This window comes from Cavia porcellus, unplaced genomic scaffold (assembly GCF_034190915.1).
Source record: "Cavia porcellus strain 051 isolate PalLab524CR breed Dunkin Hartley unplaced genomic scaffold, mCavPor4.1 scaffold_18, whole genome shotgun sequence".
Lineage (NCBI taxonomy): Eukaryota > Metazoa > Chordata > Mammalia > Rodentia > Caviidae > Cavia > Cavia porcellus.
In genome coordinates this window covers 48578096-48606078 of record NW_026947501.1, presented here as the reverse complement: position 1 = coordinate 48606078, position 27983 = coordinate 48578096, and positions in this window count along the sequence as shown.

Genomic DNA, 27983 nt, shown 5'->3' with positions numbered 1-27983 from the left:
ACGACCATAGCTATTTAATCAGGAGTGTTTGTTGATTTGAGCGGAGGCCCTATGCTGTGAAATGAAAACAGAAAACCAAATTTTCTTGAGCAATCTTGCTGTTCCTGCTTCAGGTGCTAGGCCATTTCACTAAAGCAGCTCAGACGAGAATGTCATTAGTTCTTAAGCCCCAGGTGAATTTGCCACTGTTCCACATGATTAAGCCAGATAATTGTGTGTTGATAGCGAATGTGGTTGGTGAAATACAATTTCTAGGACCTTCCTAAACAAACACAATATAGGAGTGAGTCAGAGTGCTGTCATTTCAGTCCTTTGTCACAGGTTTTGCACAGGCATACGTCTCTGCCGAGGGCTGGCGACCAATTCAGTGGTGACGGCCGTCCGTGGGCTCGTAAAGGTGACCTGGCTTGAAAAGCAAATCGCACATCATTCTGCATTTGCTGGGGGAAGCTGGAGAAAGGACATCTCATTAAAGTACCAATATACGATGCCACCGCCTCTGTTACCTTGTTTTGGACCCTGAATGTAAATGATTACTCTAAGTGTGTTTTAAAAAAGCATTCGTGATTTCAGCAATCTTTTCTAAAATGTGTAAAAATACCGACATCTTCAGCGATCAAAACAACAACAACATCTGCCAGTGGCAAAATATAGTCAACTTCCAGGGCCAAGTTTCTGGAAGCAGCCGACGTGTTTGCATGTGTGATATTCCTTCTCACATAGAAATTTTTGTGGATATAAAAATATGTATTTGTATGTGCAAATCAGGTGTCTGTGTCTTCAATTTAGAAGCAGTTTATGGCTTTTCCTGTCCTAAATACTGAAGCTTTTAGAATCTGTGGTCTGAAGGTAAAGAGCTTTACATTCGTTGTCCGTGGAATCTGGCATGGGGTCTTGGGTGGTTTTATTGTTTGTAGTTTTGGAGGAAAATTTACTTAACTTTATGGGGGATCACTTTCCCTGACAATGTATGCATTGTTTTATTTCCCCACTTCCCCTGAAATTTACAAACCACAGAAACAATGAAAGTCCCCTGTATTCTGATAGATTGAATCTATACAATTATCAGTTGCTTCTGAGGAAGAAAGCCTGCTGTTGACTTCCTGGGAGGTAAGAAAGCAAGGCTGAGAACAGATGCCAAGCAGAAGACTGGAGAATGAATAGCCTCTGATTGACCTGAGGAATCGCAGGCCCTTGAGGAGCGTACAGATGTGTGGGTACCCAGGTGCTGTGATGCAGGGCTAGCTTCCATTTCCATGGCTTCAGTGCTGACAGTAATGGTCAGTGGCAACCGTCAAGGTCATTCCTGTGAGCAGAAGGCAGCCTACTTCTAAGGGCAGCTCTATACCACCTGAACCTCCCACTTCTGGCTACAGAGCTGCGGGCACTGCTCTGGGCTCAAGGCTCTGTGCAGGAGTCAAGAGAAGCAGCTGCAGGCAGTGTGACCCAGAAAATCTGCCCAGACCCTCTTGCACTGCCAGGAGGCCACCTCCATAGTGGCTCCTGGATTCCCTGGTGACTCTTCTTCCAGCCATCTTCGAGTGTCAGCATTTTCCTTCCTTCAAACTCATCATAAGAACTTGATTTTGGTGATTGCAGACAGTGTTTGAAGGTTGAACTGGAGGGTGGACAACGCTAACCACTCGTGACAGCCTGGGTCCCGGAAGGAGACCACCTCGTAGCTGCAGGCTGGATGGTGGCTTTTCTTTCTGGTGATTGAAGAAGTGAGGAATTTGTTAGACATGGAAGTTCTATCTGGCACTCCCTATTTTTCCATTTGGGGCCGTGGAACACTAAGCATAAAAGCACCTTTTAACAGTGAGTTGACAATGTTCTTGAAAACAGGGAAATAGATTCAGGAGGCAGAAAGCACTAATGTGTCAGCTCTGGCACTGGGGCTGGGTGAGTTTTTGAGATGAGGTCACACTGTGCACATCTGAAGACACACATCTGGAGTAGGACATCATGCAGCCTCCAGGGAACCTTTCTGTTGGTGGCCCTGGCTGTAGGGGTCTCTGAGCAGGCAGGAGAAGGCTCGTCCCACTGCATGTCGCCAGGCCACCTTCCAAAAGGGCCATGGTCCTGGTGCATGGACTGTCGTCCTCAGCCTGAAGCTGTCACTGTCACCATGGAGCAGAACAGTGTGGCACCAGGTGGAACACAGAGTCTGGAGGCACAGAACACTAGTACAAGTGCTCGCATGTGTCCTGTCCATGCAGCGTGGCTGGTGTACACCACAGAAGGCAGCGGGCTGCAGCTGTCCCCAATAACAGGACAAGCTGGGCCTCTGTCCTTGTCCACCTGGTGGCTGGGGCCATAAGCACATGCTTTCTGTTAAGCGGCAGGCGGGCTGGTAGACGCGCGGCTCTGCGCAGGCGGCAGTGCCCACAGTGCCCCCTCCTCCCTCTCCCTGCAGTCTCACCCTCGCAGGTCTATTAATGCCACTAAACCAAGACTTTGGAAATTTGGAGAAATGGCTGCATTCCCCCCAAAAAGGGTCTCCAGGGACTTCTAAAGCAGAGATTCCATAAGCGAGACTGAAACCCAGTCCCATCCGGGTGATTAGATTCTGTCCTGCTCAGTACTTCATGGAGCATCACTCCTGTGAGTTTCCAGATGTAATTTTTGTGTCTCAGAAATGCTTTTCTTTGTTAAGTGCTTGTAGCAAAAGGAAAGGAAATGTTCGTGGCAGCCAGCATTTGAAAATGAACCATTTGTGGCCTTTTATGCTTTATACGTAATCATAAATTTCAGCTGACAGCTTAGGCCTTGATTCCTTTCTAATTAGAGACTTAATAATATATATTTCTTCAAGGGGAGAGTGCTCTGGGACCTTATCTTGCCAGAAGTTTTGCTAAGACAAAATAGCTCAGGGCAATGTCAAATGGATTCGCCTCTGCGGAGGACAGAGGTGTGAGAGGTCCAGGCCTCGAAGGACTGAACTGAGGGGAAACCAGAGGGTGTGTTAATACTTTGAAGTAATTGTGTCCAAATAGCTTTGCTCGCTCCTTAAACAGCTAAATCTTTTTAATGTCTCTCAAAAAGGGTTCCAAATGGATTTAAATGGGTTTGATGAATGTGAAATTTCCCTTTCTTCTTCGTAATAATTCCAGAAATTGTGCAATTAATTTGATTTGTGCATAGGTAAAAATCATTAGTAAATTGAATGCTTATATTTTAAAGAGATTTGGTCTTATTTAACCCTTTTCAAATCGATGAATTTGGGACCAAAATAATTATTCTGTGAATTTTGAGTCATTAATCCCCAGTATGGGGTTTTGAAACAATTATTTAAGACTATACATCAGAGATGACATGTAAGGCTTTTGTAAACAATTATTTCCTTTATAGTAAGTTTCATCGACACTTCTCACACGTGCATCTCATGGCCACAGCTCTTCATTAGGTCAAAAGGTTTCATGTTCTCTCTCAATCTTTATTTTTGGTTTTTAAATATTATTTATTAAGTTCATTTCAGAGTAAGCCTGTATTAGCAGTTTAGTCAGGCTAATTATTCAGCTTTTAGTGGGTCTCAAATGTCAGGATTTAAATTCTCCTCATACAATCTCTTTATGATTCTGTTTAAATGGACCCTAAAAAGTATTCTCTAGATATTTAGGTAGTATTTGAGGCTTGAAAAATATTAGAGTGTGGTCCTTTGGAATATTTTTTTGGGAGAGGCTTTACCATAAGGAAATGAATGACTTCCAAGGTCTATTTGTGTGGCTTGAATTTGCAAAGCAGGGTAACAGAGATGAGAGAACTATTCACAGGCACATATGCACACGCACACGCACATGCAGACCTACATACACCTACACGCACACACATAGATGCAGACACAGATACAGACACACATGAGAAGAGAGGGTGAGAAAGGGAGGAAGGAAGAGGAGGAGAAAGAGAGAGAGAGGGAGAGAGAGAAGGAAATACGATCAATCTGCCAGAAAAAGGGCCACAGTTTATATGAAGGAAGCAAAACCCAGGATCCAACAACCACACAATGCACAGCAACCAATAAAAATGAGTGGAAATCTGATGAAAATATGAACCATAATATGAACCACAGAAAATATGAACCATCACCTGGAGAAAAAGTCAGTCAACAGAAGCAGACATGTAGCGACAGGGCGATATCCTTAGTAGATAGGGGACTTAATGTGCTATTATGAATGTGGCAAAGTTTAACAGAAATTCATGAAACTAACATAGCATCTTAGGGTTCTCCAGAGGAATAGAACCAGTATGACACAAGCACAATTCTACTCAATGTCTGCAGAGTTTGCTAACTACATCCTAGGTTGACTCCTCTGCCGGAGGCTGGGGCTCCCATGATGGCCGCCTGCATGATGGGGAGCTAGGAAACCAGTAGCTGTTCTGTCCAAGAAGGTGCAGGTCTCAGAACCAAGCGGGCCAAGGATGCAGCCCCAGCTTGAGGCTGAAGGCCTGGCGACTCCTGGTGTGGACCATGTGGGCTGAAGGATCTGAAGGCTCATGTCCTCAGCAAATGGCACCAGCAAAAGAAACCCACCCAAATGTCTGTGGACGTTAGCTTCCTCCTCCTGCTTTTTTCTCCACATGGGCTCCCAGTCTGTTGGACAGTGCTGCCCATATTCAGGGTAAGTATTGTCCCTTTGGTTTGCTGGCACCTGTGACAATCATCTCTGGGAAGCAGATTCTGACAGATACATCTGGAAGTGTATTTACCAATCTTCTCAGTGCAGTCAAATTAACAGCCAAGATTATCCCTTCCACAGAGGCAGAAATGCAAATAATAAACATGATCCAAAGGAAACCATGACAAAGAAAATACGCCCCCTGGTGTGGAGAACTTCAGGATGGGACTAATCACAGGTTAGACAGTGTAGAAGGAAAGCCTAGTTAGCTTGAAGTCAAGAATGTAGGAAATATGTAATGAAGGAAGAAATAAAAGACCAAAAGTATGAACAGAGCTGCGTCCTATAACATAGATACCTGGAGACATCAGGAAGAAAAGAGAGAGGCACTTCCTAAATAATTCAAAATATAGTAGCATCAACATTTCCCAAGATCATGAAAATCATAAACCCATTGATCTGAGAGTCTCAGCAGCCCAGCGAGCATGAACCCTAAGACTCACAGTGGTGAAGAGGCCACAAGCTATAAAAAGCAAAATGCCTTAGAATTCACTGGAAAAAAATTCACATTCTGTAAAGGGAATCGAGAAATGGTTCCAATGCTTTTTAGAAACTGTGTAAGTTAAAACTCACTGAAATGTCTTTAAATGTTGAGAGAAACAAAACATCCATAGAATTCTACAACTTGTGCAAATAGCCTTCAAAATAATGGTACAATAAAGACATTTAAAAGCAAACAAAAGCTAAAAGAAATTTTCTTCAGTAGATCTGAGTGGAAGATGTCAGTGCACCATGGTGGGGCTCCTATAGTCCATAAGCAGTGGTATAATTATTTTAACATAGATCGTGATAAGGTGAATATATGTATTTAAAATGCTGCAGTAGCAACAAGGGAAAGCAAAAATATATAAGAACAAATAGATAATCAAGTAAAAAACAGAGAACATCTCCCCAAACACAAAACCATCCAGAGTTCTTCAACCAAAAAATATTTAGCAGGAGATGTTTTGCTGGGTATAACTGTACATCTACTTATTTGGAATATTTATACCTAGATTGAAGTTCTCTCATCTTTACACACTTATTTTATTAAAATACTCCAATGCCACTAGGTGTGTGTTTTCTGTGGCAAGTGAAGGACCAAGGCGGGAGCACCCACTATTGCCTTTCCTGGAGAACAATCAGTTTTGTGGGATTTTGTTTAAATAAAGCATAGGAAAAGAAGGCATCTTCTGAAAATAAAAACAATAAATCAGTAAACCAAATGAAAATATGTTGCCACTCAGTTTGGGGTAGGTCCCAGAGCTCTTTGTGCACACAGCGTCCTGGGAAGAGCAGAGTAACAGGAAGCCCTGGGAAGGGTGGGGTCAGGCGTTACTGCTCTCTTCTCATGAGCTTGGGGTGCACAGCATGTGGGGACAAAGCCTGGAATGCACATCGTCATCAGCTGTGTGATGAGTTACGCTTTTTCACGAGGCCACTTCCGCTCTTCCATTCTGCCTTGTGCCGGCTTGGAGGGGCAGTAGGTGCTCATCGTGGGCTGCTCCTGCTTGAGATGTTGACACCTTCTTTGTGGACTGTGCTCAGAAATTCACAGCCCGAACGAAGCCCCAGCCTGCAGGGTGGCTATATTTGGAAACCAGCTACCTAAGGAAAAACAAGGAAGGCCAAATTAGATTCCAAGGGTGGGGTTGTGATCCTGTAGTGCTCAGGTTGTACCAGACAACGGGGAGTTTATTCTGTCTCTGGACTCACACAGAGCAGAGGCCATATGAGAACCCAGCAGGAGGGCTGCCTTCCGCCATTCCAGGCCCCAGCCCTGCTCAGGCCAGTATCTTGTCCTTTCATTCTCCCAAAGTGGGAAAAAATACAACTGCTAAACATCTAGTCAGTGTGTTTTGTTACAGCAACCTGAGCTGACTAATACACGCCTGAAGAGCAGAAACACAATCCCATGAAACTCCAAGTCTTGATGTAGCTTGAACCTGCAGGCAATGGAAGTTAGTGGAATGAAGCTCTCCTCATCATGCTTAAAATGGGAATTGTATGCCCTCAGTCCTGTGTACCCCAGAGGGCCACCAGCTAGACAGGGGTTTGATCACCTTTTCCCAGTCATTCTGAATCAAAAAGGTTTGTAGGAGCTCCCCAAACTTAGAGAGCACGCCTCATTATCCTCTGTGTTCTCCTGTTGCTGCTTCTCTTTCTGCGTAACTGAGTATTGCCTCACCCTGGCACTGTGTTCAGGCCGAGCTAAGCCAGCCTCCCTTTGGTGTTTATGTTCAGACACAGGCACCAGACCTGTGCCACCCTCTGCGCAGTCACATGGGCAAATGGAGTGTCAGGGTCAGAAGGCTGGGGAAGGGGCCTCTGCCAAAGCTGGCCTTATTGAATAGCGTGGCTTAAAATAAAGTTAAGCCTTTTTGACTTGTCTCAGATCAGCCTAGATATCTTTATTTTTTACTTTTATTATTGTAAGATGCAAATTTAAAATGTTCTGGGTGATTTGCGTTTGTCCACTGTACCCTCTTTATGGATACATTGAAGAAAAAGCTTGGAAAAAGATCTAGTTTTCAACCTTGTATTCCTTCCTCACATGAGTTACCCTTGCAGTAGTGAAGAAACACTAACAAAAAGAAATAATACAAGTTCTGACTAGTATTCCCAAGGTAAGGCATTAAACACAAACAAGACCCTCACTTTAACATCTAGCTCTTAGACTGACATTCAGTATATTGCGTGTCCAATAACAACCACCACTCAGGGAATAAGTAAACTAAGAAATGAATTTCCAAAACTGTTTGGGCTGTTAGAAAGTGAAGATTCCAAACTAAACAGTCCTTTAGGAGAGTTCCGAGTTCACAGGTGTGGTGGATTAAAAAGTGGTGATCAACACCAGCTGAATTGAATCAGCATGGTGCTGAGTGTAGAGGCCCCACCTGAGGAAAGTTGCCAGCATCAAAGGAGACCTGTGGAAAGGAAAAAAAAAAAAAAAGAAAAGAGAAGAGAAGAGAAGAAAAGAAAAGAAAAGAAAAAAGGACAGTTGGAGAGGAAGGGTATTATTGTGGTTTTCCTAAGTGTTGTTGTTTGGAGCCTTTGATTCTCCTAGAGGAGTTTGTCAGGCAGGCTTCCCCGTATGAATTTGACCATTATTGTTGGAGGAGCTCAGGACCTTGCTGGTGAGAGTGGCTGTGGTTCACTTTGGGGAGCTCTGGTCCTTACATGGAGCATCGTTTTCTGGCTCCAGAAGGTAAGACATGTGCTGTTCAGTCTCCAAGGGAAGCTTGTCATGCTGGCTTTCTAATAAGAACTTAACTGTTTTCATTGTTGCAGGAGCTCCAGATCTTGGTCTTGCTGAGGATGGATGTGGTACTTTTCTTGGGAGCCCTGGTCCTCACTTTGAGCATCACTTCTTAACTATAGTGTAGAACCCTCAGCCTACTAGCACAGATTTTTCATCCCACTGGTACAGACTTTCTGTACTGACTTTTGGGCCTTCCCAGTGCAGATCCATGAAATAAACTTGCATGAGTCATTGTCTTGGTCTCTAGGCCTCCAGTTGGACTTGTGGGAGGCATTGTCACGGGTTCTAGGGCTTCATTTGAATTCATGCAACTTATTGCCATGAGATCCGGATCCTTAGCTGTCCTCTCTAGGTCTTCAGTGTGTGGACAGGTACCCTGTTTTCTTTGTATTTGACTCCTTGAGTGGCGCTTATAAATAATACTATAAATCATGTGTCCCGTATTGTCTTGTTGTCCTTGCAGTCCCTGGCTACAACAACAGGTTAAGAAATGTTTCCATTAGAGAAAGCATTTTCTCTTAAGGTAGCAGTTCTCCAGTATGAAAGACAATCTTTTGCTGGTTGTGTCACTGGAATCCATCAAAGCAGAGACCAGCTGAGCTGAGCATCCTATAGAGGCCACCTTCCTGTACTTTACCTGGGTCAGACACAGTCACCTACTTCCCTAGTCACTTCTCACCCCCTTCAGCCTCACAGGTAGGAATGTGTGTTCCTGTCACCATTGTTGATGTGCCTACTGTCTTTTTTTTTTTTTTTTTTTTTTTTTTTTGTTCTGAGAGTTTTTAGGAGTTTAGAGAAAACAGCAGGCCGTAGAGCCTCCTTCAGAAGAGTGGGCACTAATGTGGAAGCGAGGTCTTCAAAAATGTGCAGTCAGAGTCCTCTTGCCCACACCTTCTGTGTCTGCAGTTATTGCCCTCAGTGCCTGCGGATGCCACTGTCTGTTAGCACTGGCCATGTTGGAGATGTCTCTCACGAGTTCAAGTGAGAATAACTTTTCAGTATCACAGTGCAATCTCCCTGGGTCGGGGAGGACTTGATCCTAGCCTGGTGTATCTACTTCCTCACACAGCTGCTATCTGTGTGATTTCTTGTGAAATGTATGAGTCTGAGTTTCCTTCACAACTGCCAATGATGTTGTCCTGTTGTGAAATGTCTTCCATCATGACCAAAGCATCATAACATATAAGACATAAGTGTGTGTTAGACACTTTGCCTTTGACTAGGCATTGAGGGAACAACAAAAGGGTCCTGGCTCTGTTTCACTCCCACACACTGTCTGTGGAGGTGGTGAGGGTCACAGGGCCCCTGGCGCACAGTGCTACTCCAGGTCATTGCCACAGCGTGTTTCGGGGAGAACAGATTGGCCGAGGGGAGGGTCTCAGTGACAGAGCCTGTGCCTACATGCAGCATCGTTGTGTGTGGTCCCTGCACTGTGGGAGACAAGGGACCCAGGAAATGGGAGTTGTGTACTGCTGGAGGGGGGGACCCCCTCCATCCCACTGTCACTTAAACCAGTCAGCGAAGAGCGGAAAAAGGAAGTGTTTGACTGACTTTATTTTCTTTCTTCTTCCTGTTTTGAACATCAAAGTTTTGGTCCACATTATGTTATTGAGCAGAGCAAAAAAAAAATTGCAAAGTAAACCATGCAAACTTCTAGGAAATGGAGAAGCTTGAAGAATATTAAGCAGAGGAGAGCACTTCTGAGCAGAGCTGGCTAAAGGCACTGCATTTGCGGCAGGGGAGAAGATTAAAGCCACCTAAACACTTCATTTCCCTACGGGGCCTGATGTATGCGAACAGCTCAGGGTTCTCATCCCTGCTCGCCAGCCTGCCCCACCCCCGTGGTCTTTATCAAATTTAAATGACCTGTGCCCATCAGCACAGATATCTATCTATCTATCTATCTATCTATCTATCTATCTGTCTATCCTTGTGGGTGTTGTCTATGCATGCCAGATTTTTGATGCTACTAAACTTCTTATGCGTGAAACTATGGAGAGGCAGCTCAGGATACAAACTGTATTCTAATATTATCAGTGCAATTTCAAAGAACTCCCCAGGATCCCCAGCTTTGGGCTTTGATGTGCTTTGGAACCCCAAATCCTGAATGTTAGTAAAACGCAGCTGCTGGTTGTAACTCTGATGGAGTGACCTACAGATAAGGTGACTTGTAGGGAGGAGAGGCTACAGCATAGTGTCCAGCCTGCCATACACGGCCACTTGTCTCTGTACTGTCAAACAATGCCAGACTTCCGGCCGAGTGGAAATAACCCATCCAATAGCGTACACCCAGCCCCTGTGCATCGAAGACACATTTCTTGCAGTCACTCACTCTTCATGGATGGTCTCAAGCCTTTGGATGGCCACCCCAGGGCTTCTCAGGTGCTCCAGGAATCTGCATCCACCCATTCCACGAGTCCCTGCCTTCGCTTCTTCCTCCTTCTGTGCTGTTCTTTGGAGGCATCCGCGAGGAAGGACACAACGCGGCTGGGTGTCCTGGCTGGGACAGGTGTTCAGCTCACGTAGAATCTGGGTGAAGGTGAAGGTTGTCAGGCTGTGAAAAATGGCATCCGTGGTGCCTGACCTGAAATAGGGCTGTAAAGTTCCACTCCTCACAGAGGCAAGATATATTATTGCTGTAACGCCATTATTCCGCTCCATCACTTTTAAACCTTGTTCTCATTATCTGCAAGTTAAATATAACCCTATGTAAAAACAGGAAGGACAGCACTAAGTTGTCCAGCTTAACAGCGCACACTTAAAACATAATAGAGCACTTGTTACCGTATTTTATGGAACGGAAACTCCAAATGTAAAGATGTATTAAGGAAATATCTCAAAGTTATTAGGGAAGGATATTTACAATTACAGATTGCTTTATATTATGCTTTTATGAACATCTCAGGAAATGAAATAGCCCTCAGCTGTAGAGAGTGAAGAGGGAGGTAATTTCCCTTAATACGGGTGATAAAATTAATCTGATTGAAATCGCTAGCGATTATTTCGCAGAATACTGAGTGGCAGTACAATCACTTACACTCTTTTATATTTTTTTAGTCAAAGCTCGTGCAGATGAAAGCTAATTACAAAGTAGTGATGTGAGGCGCTAAGGAAATAGTTTGTATAGCAGGGAAGAGGCAGGGCTAATTGGGGTTTGTGATTACACAGATTGTTGTTAAGGAGAATTAACTACCAGCAGTCTCTCCTGCAAAGCTTCTCATCAACACAAAGTAAAAATAGACACTGGATCTGTTATTTATCTAATTATGCCTTGAATATTTTCACAAGCATGTTACACACACTCAAATGGTTTGTTGTTCAAAAACTTTCGGTTCCACCCTGCTTGTGATCAATGTGTCAATGTGAATTTTCTTTTTATTTTTTTTTGGACTCCAAGGTCTGTTAGGATTGACTTGGTTTCCTGCTCCTGGAGCTGGGCAGTGAAGGTTGGGGTTTACCGAATGTGCTGGAAAAGGGCAAGTTAGGGTTCCTGGAAACTCGTGGAGGCTGCTAAGCCACTGCTTATGCTGGAGTTTACTGCAGGCAGCAGCCAGAGGTCAGAGGTGCTTGGGTGCCTGCAGTTAGTGAAAAGTAAATTTACCCCTGGCCACGACGCCTCACTTCTCTCATTTCCATGGTGGCGCCCTGATGGTGCCATGCTCCCCAAAGTCCTCATCTGGAGGGTGTGTTGAAGTCCATAGAAGCAAGCAATGTGTGTGACCACCTACTTAGCCAGCATCTCTGAAATGAGATGTCCCTGGCAGGTACCCAGGGGGGAGCCCCATCATACCCATAGGGTTCACTGTCACCTGCTACTTGGCCACTATGTGAATTCATTCATCTCCTTCCCATCACAAACCCGGCCAAGGTCCTTTTCCCTGCTGCTGACTGTGGGCTTCCTAGGGGGGCAGGCACCAAGTTCCTCTCCAAGAGGGAACTACCACTGTCATTGCTTGCTGATGAGTCCCCAAGGTGCTGATTGTGTTTCCACCTGATCCAGGCACTGTTGGTGTTCAGAGGATGGGGGAGCAAGTTGGTAGCTAACAGGGGAGCTCAGGTAGAGCCCTGAATCTCTGCTAGTCATCAACCGCAGGAAAGTCTCACCTTAAGGGGGCTGTTCTGAAAGGCATTTTCCAGAATAATTCTGTAGCACAGGACATGTAATTTATTGACAAGGTGATACTGTCTGAAGACAGCGTGTCTTTTGGAGACGTCATGCAAATGGCGGCACATGTTAGCAGGCAGGGTGTCAGAGAGTGGTGTGATTTTCCCCAGCTGCATAAACCAAATGTAGGAACTTCACAAATCGCTCTAATGGACATGAAATCAGCCAGTAGCATACATTAATGGGCCAACTTACAGATTTTAGCTCTTACTTGTTTCCTTACAGGTTTTTTTCCCTCTTAGTCAATCTATCAGCTCTTTGTTTAATCTTCATTATTAAAATGATTCAGTTGCTGCAGGAAATTATGCACTAAGTTTAATTTCCAATGTCGTGAACAGTGAAGAAACAGATGAGCAGGAGAAAATATGCATTCTCCCCTTCACTGGCTCTAGTTACTATCTGTGGAAGTTCTTCTAGTGTAGATAAATATAGCCAGTTCCTAAAATTGAATTTCCTGCATTATTATTATTAACAGTTTGCTACAACCAATATGATATGCAGCCGTCTGTGGATGATGTTGGCAATTTCACGGCCTTCCTATGTGAAGAGAAGATAAAAATTATATTATATGGGTGTATGCAAATTACAAGGGGCCTGGCCTTGAGCTTCAGTAATTCTTATATGTGCCTCTACATTGTCCACTTCGAATGACAGGTACTGAAAATTAAATGGTTTCCAATAAAAACCCTGTAACCTGAAACGAATCCCTACAGAATAATTAGGATACTTCACCCATAAAAAGTAACCATGTGACTCCCGTTTTTGAAGAAGCCTCCATCTCCGATCAGCATCGGTAGAGCTCTGGCCAGATTAGATCTTTAATTCTCATGAAAGAGACGTAATACTCATCCTTTATGAGGAAGCCTGCCGCGGGGGCCGACAGCCTGAGGTTGTCACAGTTTCCTTGGGTCAGAAATGCAATCAGTGCCTAATAGGAGAAGAAGCAAAAGGATGTAGGACGGGCTGGTTCATTTTAGACGCATGAGAAAGAAGAATCCTCCCCACTCCATGCTAATAATGGTGGCAAGGTGCCGGGACTTAGGGATGAGAAATTTAGACTCAGATCCTGCTGGCCCCTGGCTTGCTGAGTCCTATTGGACAGACTGTCAGGGGCCTCATGAAAGGCCCTTGGAAAGGCCATGGCGAAAGACTTTCACAGGAATCCAGAAAGTTAATGTCTATGCGATGCCTACCTTCTGGGTCCCATGTACGGGCTCAGATCACAGTGTGGCTTCTTCTCAAAGCTTTACTGCTCTTTTAGTACAAATCAGGGGCACAAGGGAAGTCATTTCGAAAAAAAAAAAAAAAAAAAAAAAAAAAAAAACCTTGTCAAAAGTGACTGAAGATAGAAATTATTTTTTATTTAAAGAGGATAAAACAGAATAAAACCAATCAAAACCAACCAGTGTAAAAGACACAGGACTTCAAAACATTACAAAATCAACAATAGTTATTGTAATGCCTTTTGATGTCTTCAAAATAGCTGCAGATAACTTTGCACATAGTAAAAGTCAAACAGAACAGAATGGAATAGAAACAACAAAACAAAACAACGAATACAGTAAAGGACTTCAAAACAAGCCTGTAGTTAAGACCAAAATTGCTACCATAATAGATCTTGCTATATTTGAAATACCTGCTCCTGCCATTGGATTTGACATAATCAAACAAAACAAAAGAGAATAAAACTCAGACCAACAAAACAATGGAAACAATATAAGGACTTCCAAAACCAGACTGTAGGGAATCAACATGACTACATGGCTACAACCCTCAGAAGGAGATCCCTCCAGATGCCACACTGTGTATCGCTGTCCTTTGCACCTATGATCAGACTACTGGCCCTAGACCTGCAATGTTAGTGAAACACTACAGCACCACAGGCATCCAATTGCATTTAAGCTCCATAGCTATCATCACAGCCTGTGTTTCTCCAGATAATTCTGTCACTTACAGGGGTGGGTTAATACTTCCTATTTGCCAGCCTGCACACCAGTCTGGTGGCCTATGAATGGTGCTGGTTCCAAGACTGGTCTTGCTTGCTGGTGTGGCTTTGTTTTCTCTCAAAAGAGAAATTCTTTAAAAGAGGGAGGAAGCACAGGAAATTTAAGGTAGCACAGCTCACATGAGTCCACTAAATTGTCTGCATAACAGTGAGCAACCATATTTTCCTTCTAATTTCCTATAAAATATCTATGATATGCAGGACCCCCGTCCTTTGTCAAGAAAAAAATCTACAAATCATTCCTAAAACACAAATAACAGTCATATTAGGAGGAAGAAATTATAACAGTGAAATATGTCCTTGGACTAGAAACAAGGAAGCAATGTAACAGTGGAAGTGCAAACCACAAAAATGTGAGCTAATGATACATATTAAAATAATTACACACAGCTAGCAATTTGCCACGGATAATTTATTGAACTGGGTCCCATGAGTGTCCATTTCCACCAGTTCTCTAAATATTTCTATTTCAGGGAATTTTGACACTGATGTCATCTTTTTCTCTCTACAAAATCGTACTAATGGAAAAATCAGGCTGTGCCATGAAATTAGATATAAAAACCATTTTGAAGATTAACACAAGCTTGGAGTTCTATAAGTGTAACACAAAAGCAAAGCTTTAATACCTAGATGAAAGGTTACTGGTTTAGAGTCTGGCCAAATGGTATACAAGGTGTTATAGTCCATAAATATTTTACATTTAGTGCTATCAAACTCACTGTGGTAATTATTATGAAATCTCTAAAGATATTATTCCAAAAATATTTATATGATGTGTTAAGAATAAAAACTTATGAGGTCCAACATTGTGCAATACCATAAACATTTGAATTTAAAATCTCCTGCTCTATTTCTCAGTGATTGCAATAGATTATTATATTTCTATTGAAGAAAATACAAAATACTATTCAATCTAAAAGACTTCACAGTTTTTCCTTAAATATAACCAGGTATTTCTGACCTCCCCCTGAATAGGAATCTACTGTTTAGAATAGATTAAATTATAAAATAAATATTTTTAATGAATGGCTTCCTGACTCTGATTTTAACAAGAGAACTATAGAAATTATATCTAAGCATGTTGAATCTAAAGTTTTCTAATTATTTATATCAGATTTTTAAAAAGTAATATAAAAAACTATCCATTGGATCTATTTATATTAATCTGCTTAATAAATATACTATATATAATAAATACATCATTTGTAACCTCTGACATATTTGCATTAAAATTTGGGTTTAAACAATGATAAAGTGTCTTAAAGATATTTACAGGTAACACAATTGAAAATCATACAATAAGTTGTCTAAATATTTTACATGCAGATTAGCAAAATACATGTTATACATAATATAACATTCTGAAAGTGATAGATATTACAGTGTTATAGATGCTTTAATAAAAATTACATATTATTAGGTGACATACAGTCTAATGTAAAATTCTTAAGCAATTCATTTAAAATTGTTGACTTCAGAAATTTTAGTTATACTTAATATTTAAAAAGGATGTATTCTCCAAAATTATTGACATGATAATATTCTTATTGAAAAATTTAATACTGAGCTAAATGTGTTTGGTTAGAATTATCAAACATATTAAAATAATTTCCATTTTAAAAATTAGCCACACTGAGAAATTTAAACTTTGAAATATCACATCCAATAAAGTATCTTTGCAAGTATTATAATTTTTAAGTCATAATGATAGGCTCCTGAAAAAGCAATGAACTTGGCATGTTTATTTTTTCATAATTTTTTAATGTAGTGACTGTAGCAAAACAAGGGCTTCGAATTATGTTTCTAGGTTTTATTTGGTATTTAAAGGGAAAGCAACATCAGTGTTACTTTGTGTGGTATAACCTGTGTCCTAGCCCACAGGTTAAAAGTGAGCAAAGATGTTTATTTTGTGGGTTAATTAGCAGCTGAGTTTGAACAAAAGCCAGCAGTGGACTCTGAGTTGCTAAATTCTTAGAAGGGATCAAGTTTTAAGTGAGATAAAATGCAAGTCCAATATGTACAAGGACTGCAACACTTTGAACATTTGAAGGAGAATGAATGTCATGCATCCTCAAAAACAATCTTTGTGTAGTTACAAGGTCAGGTGTACTAGCTGTAGAAAGTTTGAAAAACTCAAAAAAGCCTCCCGAAAGTACATAATTGTTAAAAGTACACTACATACTACAACAGATGCATGTAGGACAAGAGTAGGTGAATGAACTCACACAATAATAGTTAATTTCTTGTGAATAGCCGATTGTCCTCCAGGAAGACATTTAGAGACCCAGGCTCCAGTGTGGAGGAATATTGGTCACCTTACTATAAGGAGGACAAAATTCTTGACACACAGAACTTAAAGATGGAAGGATTCATGTTGACTTGCATTTTTGGAGATTTCTGCCCATGGTTGGCTGACTCCAAGGCAGAATCAGCATGGGGGGAGGGGGCTGGGGGAGGAAATGGCTCAGCTCATGATGGGAAAAGCAGAGGGAGAGAGAGGAGAGAGAGAGAGAGAGAGAGAGAGAGAGAGAGAGAGAGAGAGAGAGAGAGAGAAAAGGAAACACTCAAGAGAGGAAGTAGCGCAGTTTAAGAGTTTCTGCTTCCAGGTCACATCCCCCAATAACCCTCCTCCAACTGGCCTTCCCACAGCACACATAGCCAGGAACTCAGAGGATTAATCCACTAAGAAATCTAGCACATGACCAGATCCAGTCACTGTGCAAAGCCCTGCCTCTGAGAGTAAGAGCATTTTGGGATGATTTTTGATCCACATTGTAACAGGAGGCACTGCCTTGTTATGGAGTCCTGAAAGTCATCATGTTCTCAGTGGAAGATAAGAGATCCCCTGATTCTTGAGAAGCTGAATTTCTCTCCCCAACACCATCACTGTGTGCGAGTATGACCAGTCTGACCCGTGAGATTCCAGAGAAGAATGTGTATCCCCTCAGGGAGACAGTGCAAGTCCATGCATGAGCCACTCCCCTAGAATCTCGGCACCTTAGGTTGAGAAACCAGAGTCCCACAGTGGAGGAAGAAGGTCCAGATGGGATCCTCGTATCTCCAGATGGAGAAGAACTTCCTTGCAATATGTCAGGATGGAGGATGCAGCTTAGTAATAAATACATTTGGACAGTGCTAAACATTCTTAGGGCTTTGGAGTTCTGGTGGCTCTCACACAGCATGGCGGAGTCTGGGACTGCAGGGAGCCTGTGTACTCCTTAACCACCCTGCCAGACAGCTCCGCAGCACCTCACATGCTTGACAGATGAGCTCACATCCTGTGGGGCCTGCGGAGGCTCTTCCCGTGGACCCAATCTCTGCACCTTGGCTACGTGTCTGCAGCCATGTTGAGCACCATGGTCTTCCTTTTCAGGCTGCTGGGATTGCTGCCGGGAGCTCAGGGTTGGCTGTTCCTCTGAGAGCACTGCCTGGGGCCCAGAACTCCGGGAGTCACAGACCCAGCCTCCGGCTTCGATCTGGGAAGACTCAGTGGAGCATCCTGTCTCCTAGGCTCTCTGTAGGAGCTACAGAAATTCCCATGTGCCGCCCTACTGAATCCTGGCCTCTCTGTTCTTCATAGATGTGCATCCAATTTCTGTGTCCACCTCCTTTACTTTGTCTCTGAGTCTGCTTCTAGAAGGTCTAGCCTGAGACAATAATGCAGGTGGAGTGGAAACCTTCACGGAAAAGCTGTCTGCCTCATAGAAACTTAAGATTTTCATGATCTCCATACACATTCTTCTAAACCCGCATACTTATGCACATGTACATACATTTTCTTTTGTTTACACATGACTGGTTTGTTAACTTATTTATCTTGGTTGTTTATAAAGAAAAACATGTTTGCTTATAAGCTTCCACTGTCTTCTGTCAATAGAATCCATCACCCCAGGGTCTGTGAGTCCTAGGCTGCACTAGAGGTCAGAGTAGCCAGGCGGGAGGCGGGGCCTCCTGAATTGCTCTCTGCAGGGAAAGGGAAGAGGGACCTGCAGGATATGGCGTTTTCTCTCCTCCCTCTGCACATCCAGGTAAAGCAAGAAACCACCCAGCACTTTCCCCACACACTGCTGTGTCATGGTCAACCAAACTGAAGCCATTAAAAAATCATTTTAATCACTGCTTCAACACTGCTTGTGAAGACTAAGCCTGTGAACATATATTTGATTAATTTCTTAAGAAACATTCCTTGAAGAGAACTCAAAGATGAAATATTGTGAAGTCTTATGGCTTCTAAGGTTTTTGTACAATTATACTTCCAAAACTCATGCCAGGTTATTACCGAAGTAGTTAACTATTTGAATTCCAATTCTGCATTATTTTATCTTCTTTTTCTCTTTTGTCACTGTTCTGTAAACAACACACACACACACATCTTTATTTTGGTGTGCAAACGTTTTAAATTTATGGAATAGGACACAGTCAGGTACTTTGAAAACCTGGCTCTGTGATTTACCTGGGAAGGTGCTCTACATTCTCTTTGCTAGATTTGGAAGTCATTTGATATTTCCTGAATTTGTTTATACATTTCTTGAATATAGGCCTTACGTTTTAAATATTTGGTGCATGGTATTTTTTGCATTAGGTTAGTTTTGTAAGTGGGAACATTTTCCCAAGAGTAAATATCCAATTGGCCAGTTGCCATAATGTAATTTTTCAAATTTTCTACTCCTCTATTCACCTGAAATATCACAATTATGATACGCTAAATGTTTTAGATATTCAGGCTTATCTTAAGGCTTAATGGTCAGTATTCACAATTACAATTTTATACTACGAATTTTGAATTATAGTTATTAGGTTCCATCCTATATATCATCAGGAAAATTATAACTATAAATGTTTATAAACTGCAATCTTCATTATTTGTTGATAATTGATGGCTTTGCACACTTGTACATTTCAGCCAACAAGAAGGGTATTTTAACCCTTCCTTGATGTCTCACAGCATTCTCTACCGTAAAATATTAAATTTTCTCAATAGAGGTCTTATAACATTTGAAACTTGGTCCTGGCTAGTTTTTATACTGTCTTTGAGAAAGAAAATATTTTCAGTTACATGGACTAGTAAGTTATTTCTGGCATAGGAAAAAATTCTCAGGTGTTAAGTGTGTAGAGTTTAGAGTTGGCTATTTATATTGGAAAAAAAAAACCAGCTTGTTTCGTTTTTTCTGTTTTCACAACACAATCATCATGAAAATACCCTCAAGAGTGGTGAGTGCCTCTCTCTGTCAGAAAACAAGAAATTAATTCTGCAGTGCATGCTAACTAGGGGTCCTGCACTCGCTTCAGTTCTGACTCTGTCCCCTTGAAGACAGCACCAGGTCCCCAGGTTGAGGGTTCAGTCCCAATATCTCCCCTCCTTAGGCGGCCAACTGTAAGCCGAGGTCATCCTTCTGCCTGGCCACAACATCTTCCTCAAGTTCAGTTAGTCTGCCTGAGCAGCTCACAGGTTAATTAGAAAGATGCAGATGCAAAGATGCACAGGGTGGGTCCAGGGTGGGCTGAATAGCTTTGTGCCCTCTCTGGATGGACCATCCATCATGTGGACCTCCGTGCATTCAACCATCCATAAACTCCCCAAATGCTTTGATTTGGATTTTCATGGATGCCTCACTGCAGAATTATGGCGGCTTGTGACATAATCACATTCTTGGACACTGAGATGACTGAGCTTTCAGCATCTCAGCACTTGGTAAAGGATGGGGGAGAAAGGACTAAAAGTCCAGACCTCCCCGATTTGCATTGGTTTTTCTGGTGAGTCCATCACACCCACCCCACAGCAAGCATCTCATCCTGGTTCCAACAGCTCCTTAGCACTTTGATGATTCTGAGGACCGAGGCAGTTGTACACCAGGAAAAAAACAGAATAAAGGACCAAAAAGGCATTTTACAATATCACACTGGTTTGTGGGATGTTCTTATCCACTGATTTGTTTGGACTTTGAGTCTATCATTTCATAGACAGGCCATCTTCTCACTATAGAATGATTTCATTCCCTCCAGTTATACCTCACTTATCTTTATGGTTTTATTAAATTGGCTAGAACCATCAGAAAGTATTTCCCAGTGATACTAAGCTGTCCATATACATGGTTTTCACATCTCCAAATCCCATCAACTGAAGGTTAAAGATATTAGAAAATGCATGTGTACTAAACAGGAGCACGCATCGCTTTTCTATATACTTCCTAAAAAATGGGGTGTAGCAATATTTGCATAGCATTTCTATGGCATTAAGCATTATAAAGAATCTAGAAATGATTTACAGTATATTAGGAGGAAATGAGCAGGTAATAAACAAGTGCCATAGCATCATACAGAAGGGATTGGAGGACATGCAAACTTGCTATTTTTTGAGAGGAGGAAGGCTGAGAATCCTGGAACCCACAGAGGTAACTGAGCCCTAATGTTTTATATATATATATATATATATATATATATATATATATATATATTTGTATTTTTTATTACTGTGCCAAATTTCTCTAGTTTTTGGCCACGAGATACAGCGCTAGAAAAATATTTCTATTAGTGTCTCAGGAAATAAGCATTAACAACCAGGAGTGGCTAATGAATTTCCTTCTTTTTCATAGGCCTTGAGAGGAAGCCTTGGCCTGTGAGGAGGAGAGGCATCTTTCCCTCTCAAGGCATCTTTCCCTCCCCTGGGACCTCGCTTCTTGGCCTCTGCAGCTTTATGTCCTGTTAATGTAATATTTCACATATTTAGATTTTCTAGTGTGAAAATCTTTTACCTTTCTAGTCTGTTGTTGCCTATTGTTCTTGGCATATACCAGTGAATTTGATGTTCAAGTATTTTATATTTTTGTGAGATAAACTTGCATTTTTATCTTGGATCACTAACTTTGGCATCAAGATTATTGAAGAAATAACTTAGTTTTCAGTGCCATATACATTTGACAAAAACAGGATTTTTCTTTCTTTCTTTATTTTTTGGTACTGGGGATCAAACTCATGACTGTGTGCTTACAAGGCAGGTACTTATGCCACTGAGCTGAATCCCCAGCCCTGATTTTTCTTTATTTTAAAGCTTTACAAGAACTGAACTATATAAACTGGATTAGGTATTTTTCTGTGGATATAAATCTTAAATTTTATTTTATGATTATTAGCTTATTTGCTCAGCTTTAATACACATATTAATTTTAGCTATTTAGTTCTTAGATACTTATCCCAGGCTATAAAATGTGTTAGCATAAAGTTTTCTCTAGTATTAGTATGTCCTGATATTCTAAAAGGTCATTGAAACCTATGAATATATTTCAGTTTTTGTCTTTGGTAATGAATACATGCATAATAGTTTTTCCTATTAGTTTTGCCTCATGCATTATGATTTTATTGAGTTCTTATCATTTGCGAATAACCAATTAAACTACTCCAATTCACTGATACACTCTGTGTCCCTTCTTTCTTCATGCTTAGAGTTTTTGTTATATGTTATATAAATTCTTCAGCTAAATGTTGAACTGATTTGCTTTTAGTAGTCCTTTTCTCTTTAAAAGTCTGTATGGCTCTGATATGTCTTCACCATACTGTTTTGCGTGTTTTTGAAAGTTCCACGTGTGATACTATTGACATTGCTAATCTTATACTTTAAAAATCATCTTAGAATGGCATCGCAAAAGAGACGCGTGCTAGGTATTAGATATTTAAAAAATGCAATCTGCCCAAAAGGAGAAAATGAAAATCCCCATATCTAGGTATTGGCTAGGGTTCTCTACAGAATAGAATCAATTTATTTTTAAGTTATGCAAGGGTGCTGGTTACATGGGCTTGGAGGATCCACAGAGGCCTTCTGACCTTGCAGGGCAAGAGGTGCCAAGGGCTGTTCTTGCATGAAGTTGGAACACAGCACAAGACAGACCAAGGGCTCGGCACCCGTCCAAGACTGCGGTCTGGAAACTCCTTGGAGATGTACTGGCACGAAAGGTGGAAGAAAGCGGAGTCTGAAGTCCACACGCCAGGCGTGGCAGAACACACGTTCACACACAGTGGGGCTTTTCAAGCGCAGGCTAATTTCCTCCTTTTTCCTCTTTTCCTTCCATCAGGCTGCAAGCCTATTGGGTGGCGTCCCTCACGATGGGGATGGGCCCTTCCTCAGTTTGCTGGCTCACATGTCAATCATCTCAGACCACTCCCATAGGAATCCCTATACCAGTCTGCGGGGAATCTCTTAATCCAGAGGTGGGCAGTCACAGCTAACTCTCACGGTAAATTTGGATTATTGTAATTTTGCATGTATTCAATAATTATAGATTACGTTTCTTCTTTGACGTCAGAATTGGTATTTTTAATATTTGCACTTAAAATGTGTATGTATTTCCAGTGTATATAAAGATATTCATCATATGCAACTATATGTTTAATTCACTTGGGATTTTATTGAATTTTGCTATGTTTAATTTTGTAAACCTTCAGGGATTCAATTTTATAAATGTTCAAGGGTGACACAAATGAAGAGAACTGTCTGTTTAGTATAACATTTAATGAATATGATTAACCTATTATTAATTACATTATCTTCCTAATTATTTTCATTGACCACTTCAGTCAGTGATGGTGTACTGATGGCATTTACTACATATATGGATTCATTTCTCATAATGCTACATAAGTGGTAGCTTATAATTCATATATTTTGATAAAAATGTGTGTGACATCTATGGAAACATCTCCAGAGAATGGTAACTTTTATAAAATTATCTTTTAATTATTTTACATATTTTATTTGATTTATTTTACTCTGATACTATACCTGAAATTTCTGATTTTCTTTCATTACATTTGTTAGACCTATTTTTCTTATCCTATTGCTTACTTCTTTTTTTTAACATATCCCTGTGTTTGGTGTACTTTTCCAAAAGAATATGTTGTTGGAATATGATTTTGATTAATAGAGAATTTTTGTCTTTAATGGACAAGGTAATTTATTTGTATTTACTATTATAAGGTTACATCAATTTTCCTTGTTGTCTTTGGGCTCTGTGCTTTGTGTATGTGTGCACATATGCTTGCTTGCTATTTTCTTTTGTTTCTTTCGGAGTAGACAATTTATCCCCTTCACAATTCTGAAGGTGTATATTTTCTTTTATATTCTGCTAAGATTTCTATTTTTAATTTAAAAAAAAAGTCTTTCAATAAATAGAGTTTCATCTCTGCTACCTGACTTCTGGCACCTGCTCACTCTGTGGCAAACTCTTGGCCTTTCCTGTGTCTCAGTTTCTCTGTCTTTGAACCAGACTTAACGATAGCAAATGACTAGGTTAATAAATATACTTCAGCTGGGGATTTAGCTCAGCGGCATAAGCGCCTGCCTTGCAAGCAGGCAGTCGTGAGTTCGATCCCTGGTACCTATAAAAACGAAAAAAGACAAAAAAAAACACAACAAAACAACAAAAAAATAAATACACTTCAGCACTCCCACAAAAGACAACAAATAGTATGAGATCAACAAACATAACTTTTTCCTTGTTAGTTTCCTTGTTAGTTTATCCTTCTTGTTCTGATTGTTCTAATTTTCTCAGCAAAAGCAAAATGGCAGTCTTTGCATTTTTTCTGTTCAGCAGCACCACTTGTGGAAATATTTTTAATTAATTTTCCCTGGAAGAAGGTGAGCAGCTTCCTAGTGAGGCCTCTCCCGTTTCTTTGATTATGCCTTCTCATCTCTTTGCTTTCCTGTCTTCTTCAGGGATAGGATGATCTCTGTCCTGCTCTGAACAGCTGCTTCCATTTGTCTTTTCTCTCCTTGATTGTTTTTCCTAATACTGTTTTTATTGATGTTTGTTGACATATATGTATTTAAATTGCGGGTAATATAAATGCATGTACATTTACATAGATCAATGAGAAAGCTTTTTTTTTTTTTTTTTTTTTTTTTTGCAGCAGATGTCACGCAGCTTGTTGTGCAGAGAGAGGATGATTTTACAATACTCTTGTTAGTCTGCATTGATTATAGAGATGAAGGAGAGTTCTGCTTTGGCAGATTTGTGCACGCATATGACATGCGGAGGACATTCCCATTCCCACCCGAGTCCATCCTCTCCTCTTCTCCCTTTCCACTTCCTCTCCTCTGTCAGGTCCCTTCCGCTTTCTTATCGTCTCTCTCCAAGCTCTGTATATCATTTTCTCACGTGATACCAACACATTACACTTGTCTTCCTGTATCTGCCTTGTTTCACTTCCCATGATCCTCTCCAGCTGTGTCCATTTTCCTGCAAACAGTGGCTTCACGCCTCCGAATGGCTCTGCAGCACTTTTTGCACGTACATTTGTCATATTGATTGCATAGCTTAGAGGATTAGGCTGCAACGAACACACACATGCAGCTTTGATTCTGAGCGTGCAGCCTTCAGTGCTCACTCGTGGTGCACTTTACAGGTTCATTCTTTACTGTATGCAATCTTGATTTTATTTTACTTTGGTTTTAGCTTCCTCGTCAGTCTTTTCAATACAGTCCTGCTCCCATCTCATCCTGTTCCAGCTTACCCAAACAGAGGGCTGACTTTCCACATCCTGTCTCTCTGTGTGCCCCACGCTCCTGGTGAATCCAAGCCTGTCTTCATGCATGTGCTAGAGGGTTTGTGTTGAAATTGTCTTCTACCGGCTGGGCTGTCACATGTCCCTTGCAATGAATCTTTTTCTTTGGATGCAGCTCTCTTTTCACTGGTCTACTGAGTTTGGGTTTTTTTTTTGGGGGGGGGGTCCATTTTCTTCTTTCGTCATGCTGAAAGGCTGGTGACCCACCCACACGAACCCACATGATCCTCCACTCTGTGGGTGTTCTTGGTTCCTTGCACCACTATGTGACCATCAGGGTCCTTCAGAGGAGCTGTGTGAAGCAGGGCTTTGCTGCTCAGACTCTGCCATTGCTGGTGGTTCCCCCACAGACCCTGACATTGCAGGCACTGCCACCTAGCTGTCCTCTGATTTTCTAATAAATCTGTTTTATCTGAGACAAAGTATCAGGCAGTGCTTTCATGGATCCTGCACTTTCTGCCCCTGCTCACTGCCTACCTCTCAAAACTCAGCGTCCTGAGCAACAGCAGGACTGAGGCTCTGGGCAGCCCCACCACCTTGTGGCTCTTTGCTTTGTACTTAGTCTTGGAAACTGCCACCTCCGAATGGATTTAGACCCAGGAGACACAAAGCACTAGCATTGTGACCTTGGAAAGCACCAGGAAGCAGAGCCACCCATGTTAGGGTCTCCTAACCCTGATGACTTGTGCCAAAGTAATCCGCACTATGGCACCATCACTGCAGGAAAGATGGGAGCAGGGAGAACAATGGAAAGGTGGCCTCCTGGTGATGAAGACAGGGACACTAGGAAGGTCGCTTGAGATGGGAAGTGACATCAGACCCCCTGTCCCCCACATGATGCTCAAGCCTTGATTCTAGCTCCTGTATCTCTTCTTACTTTTGCTTCTCTTGACAGATTAACTGGTTTCTCAATAACCTGACTTAGTGTCTGATGTTACCTTGTCTCCAACTTTCTTCCAACTGGTGCTAATGAAACCATTCCAAACTGCACCTCACAACATTCAAAGCAGCTCTATTATAAAATTCTGCCCTGATCCCCTCCCAACCAAATGGTTTAGAAAGGACCACAAGACCATCATTCTGTGAGTTCAGCTTCGTTTTCTGTTCCTGTCTCTCCTAAATCTCACTCAGCACTTTCCCATCATCCACAGGGAGTATCTTCCAGGCCCCAGTAGATGCCTCATACCCTGGATAGGAAGTGATCCTTTATATATTTTTAAAACTGTTTTTATATATGCACACTTCGGGCAAAGTTTGTAAGTTAGGGACAGTAAGAGTGGTTGTAACAGTATGCCGTGATGAGTTAAGAGGATGAGTCTCTCTTCCTTGAAATAGCAGAGACAAATACCAATATTTTGGGCCCTGGTTGACAGTGGGTCACAGCCAGTGAAATGGGAGTGATGGGGAGCTTGTGGGGGGCACCGTAACACAGGTTCTCTGAGGCTGGGGCAGGTTGCCAGACAGTTCCTTGACAAGTGGGATTATGTTTAAAACTGTGAGGTGTTATAGTTTTCATTGGAGCATTTTTCATGATTCACAGGACAATTTTCTAAAATTTTAGGCGTTTTAAGCTTTTATCTGTCAAATTTTTCATCACTTTTCATTAGTGTTTTATATGCATGTACCTAGAGTCAGTTTACGGTATTTAATGTTATTTTAGTCAGGCTTTGTAAGTGCATCTGCATTATTCAGTAGAGCGATCATGCTGACTCTGATTCTTTAATAAATGATGTAACCATATTTTAAATGTTGCCTCTAATTGTATGGGAAATATCTAAAAACAAACCTAAAATACATATTTTGAAATTCAGTTCATATATTGATAATTATTCAGCATTCTTGGGCTGTTTTGGTCCTCTGGCTTGAATTAGTTTGCTTTTATTTTTAACTTTTTCTTAACTGTTTTTTTTTTCTAATTGGTTATATTTTTGCCTCAGAAGTATTTTTGTAATGTTTCCATAGCATTTTAGTGTGAAATTATAAACTTACAACACAGATGAAAGGATAGATAATATTTTCTGCTTGTATTATTTGAAAACCAGGGGAACCCTAAAGAAACTGTAAAATTCGGTTTATCTAGGAAGGTTTCACATTAAGTTATCACTCTTAACATTTTATTTTTATCCATAAACATGTAATTGAGTGATAGTTTCTATGTTTGCCTAAGTATAGTTTGCAAAGGGGAAATAGTTATCATTGGGTAGAATATTAAGTTAGAATAGGAAAACTTGAAAGCTTATTTGCTTCCTGCACAAAAGTTAGTAAAAGCACCCACAAGAGACTCTGGTTACATGGTTTACCAACCTGTGGGGTGGCGAGGAGTAAAAGGAAACAAACAAAAAGGCCCAAGGGTACAGTTGGAAAACAGACATGGAAGAAATCAAGGTGCACACCGTTTTTCAGGTTAGCATTTGTCACACTAAATGACCCACAAGGGGAGAGATCAGCACCTGACCTTTAGTGTTGATGGGTACATTGGAGTAATTTCCCATCAGACACTCTGAGGGTCCCAGCTGTTGACTGGCACAGATGCCCCTGGCCTCTTCCTTTGTTTCCCTGCCAGTCTGCCCCCTCCAGAGACAAGCACAGGGGACAGCTTTCCAAATGGCCGCCAGTATAAACATACCCGAATAGAGTCACTTTAACTGATAAATGTAATATTGCTTTTTTGTCAAGGGTTGCAAGGAGAACACTTACATACAGGACATAGAATTTATAATATTATTTTATGATGTTCACCCCGAGTTAAGCACAAGAAAGTGCAGGAAATCTGTCCACAATAAAAGACCTAGAAAATCCAGCCAAGGGCCTGGATCCCACATCAATGTCCTGTATGAATTCAGCTGAAGACCTAGAGCCCATGACAATGCCTCCCACAAGTGCAACTGGAGGCCTAGAGCCCATGACAAGGACTCATGCAAGTCTGTTTCACGGATCTGCTCTGGGAAGGCCCAGAGGTCAGTGGTAGAAGCTAGAAAGTCTGTGCCAGTGAGGTGAAGGATCTGTGCCAGTAGGTTGAGGGTGCTGCACTGGAGCCAAGAAGTGATGCTCAAAATAAGGACCAGGGCTCCTCCAAAAAGTATCACAACCATCCTCAGTGTTATGGATTAAGAACTGGTAGTCAACTTAACGCCAGCTGGATTATTTAAGCATGGTGCTGAGCATAGATGCTCCACCTGAGGAAGTTTGCCAGCATAAATGGAGAGGTGGAGAAGAAAGGTGTTAATACGTTGTTGCTTTGAGACATTGGAGCATTGTGGGTTTTCCTACGCGTTGCTGTTTGAGCTGCTGTTTCTTCCTGGAGAAGCTCTGGTCCTCACAATGAGCACGGCTTCCTGGCTC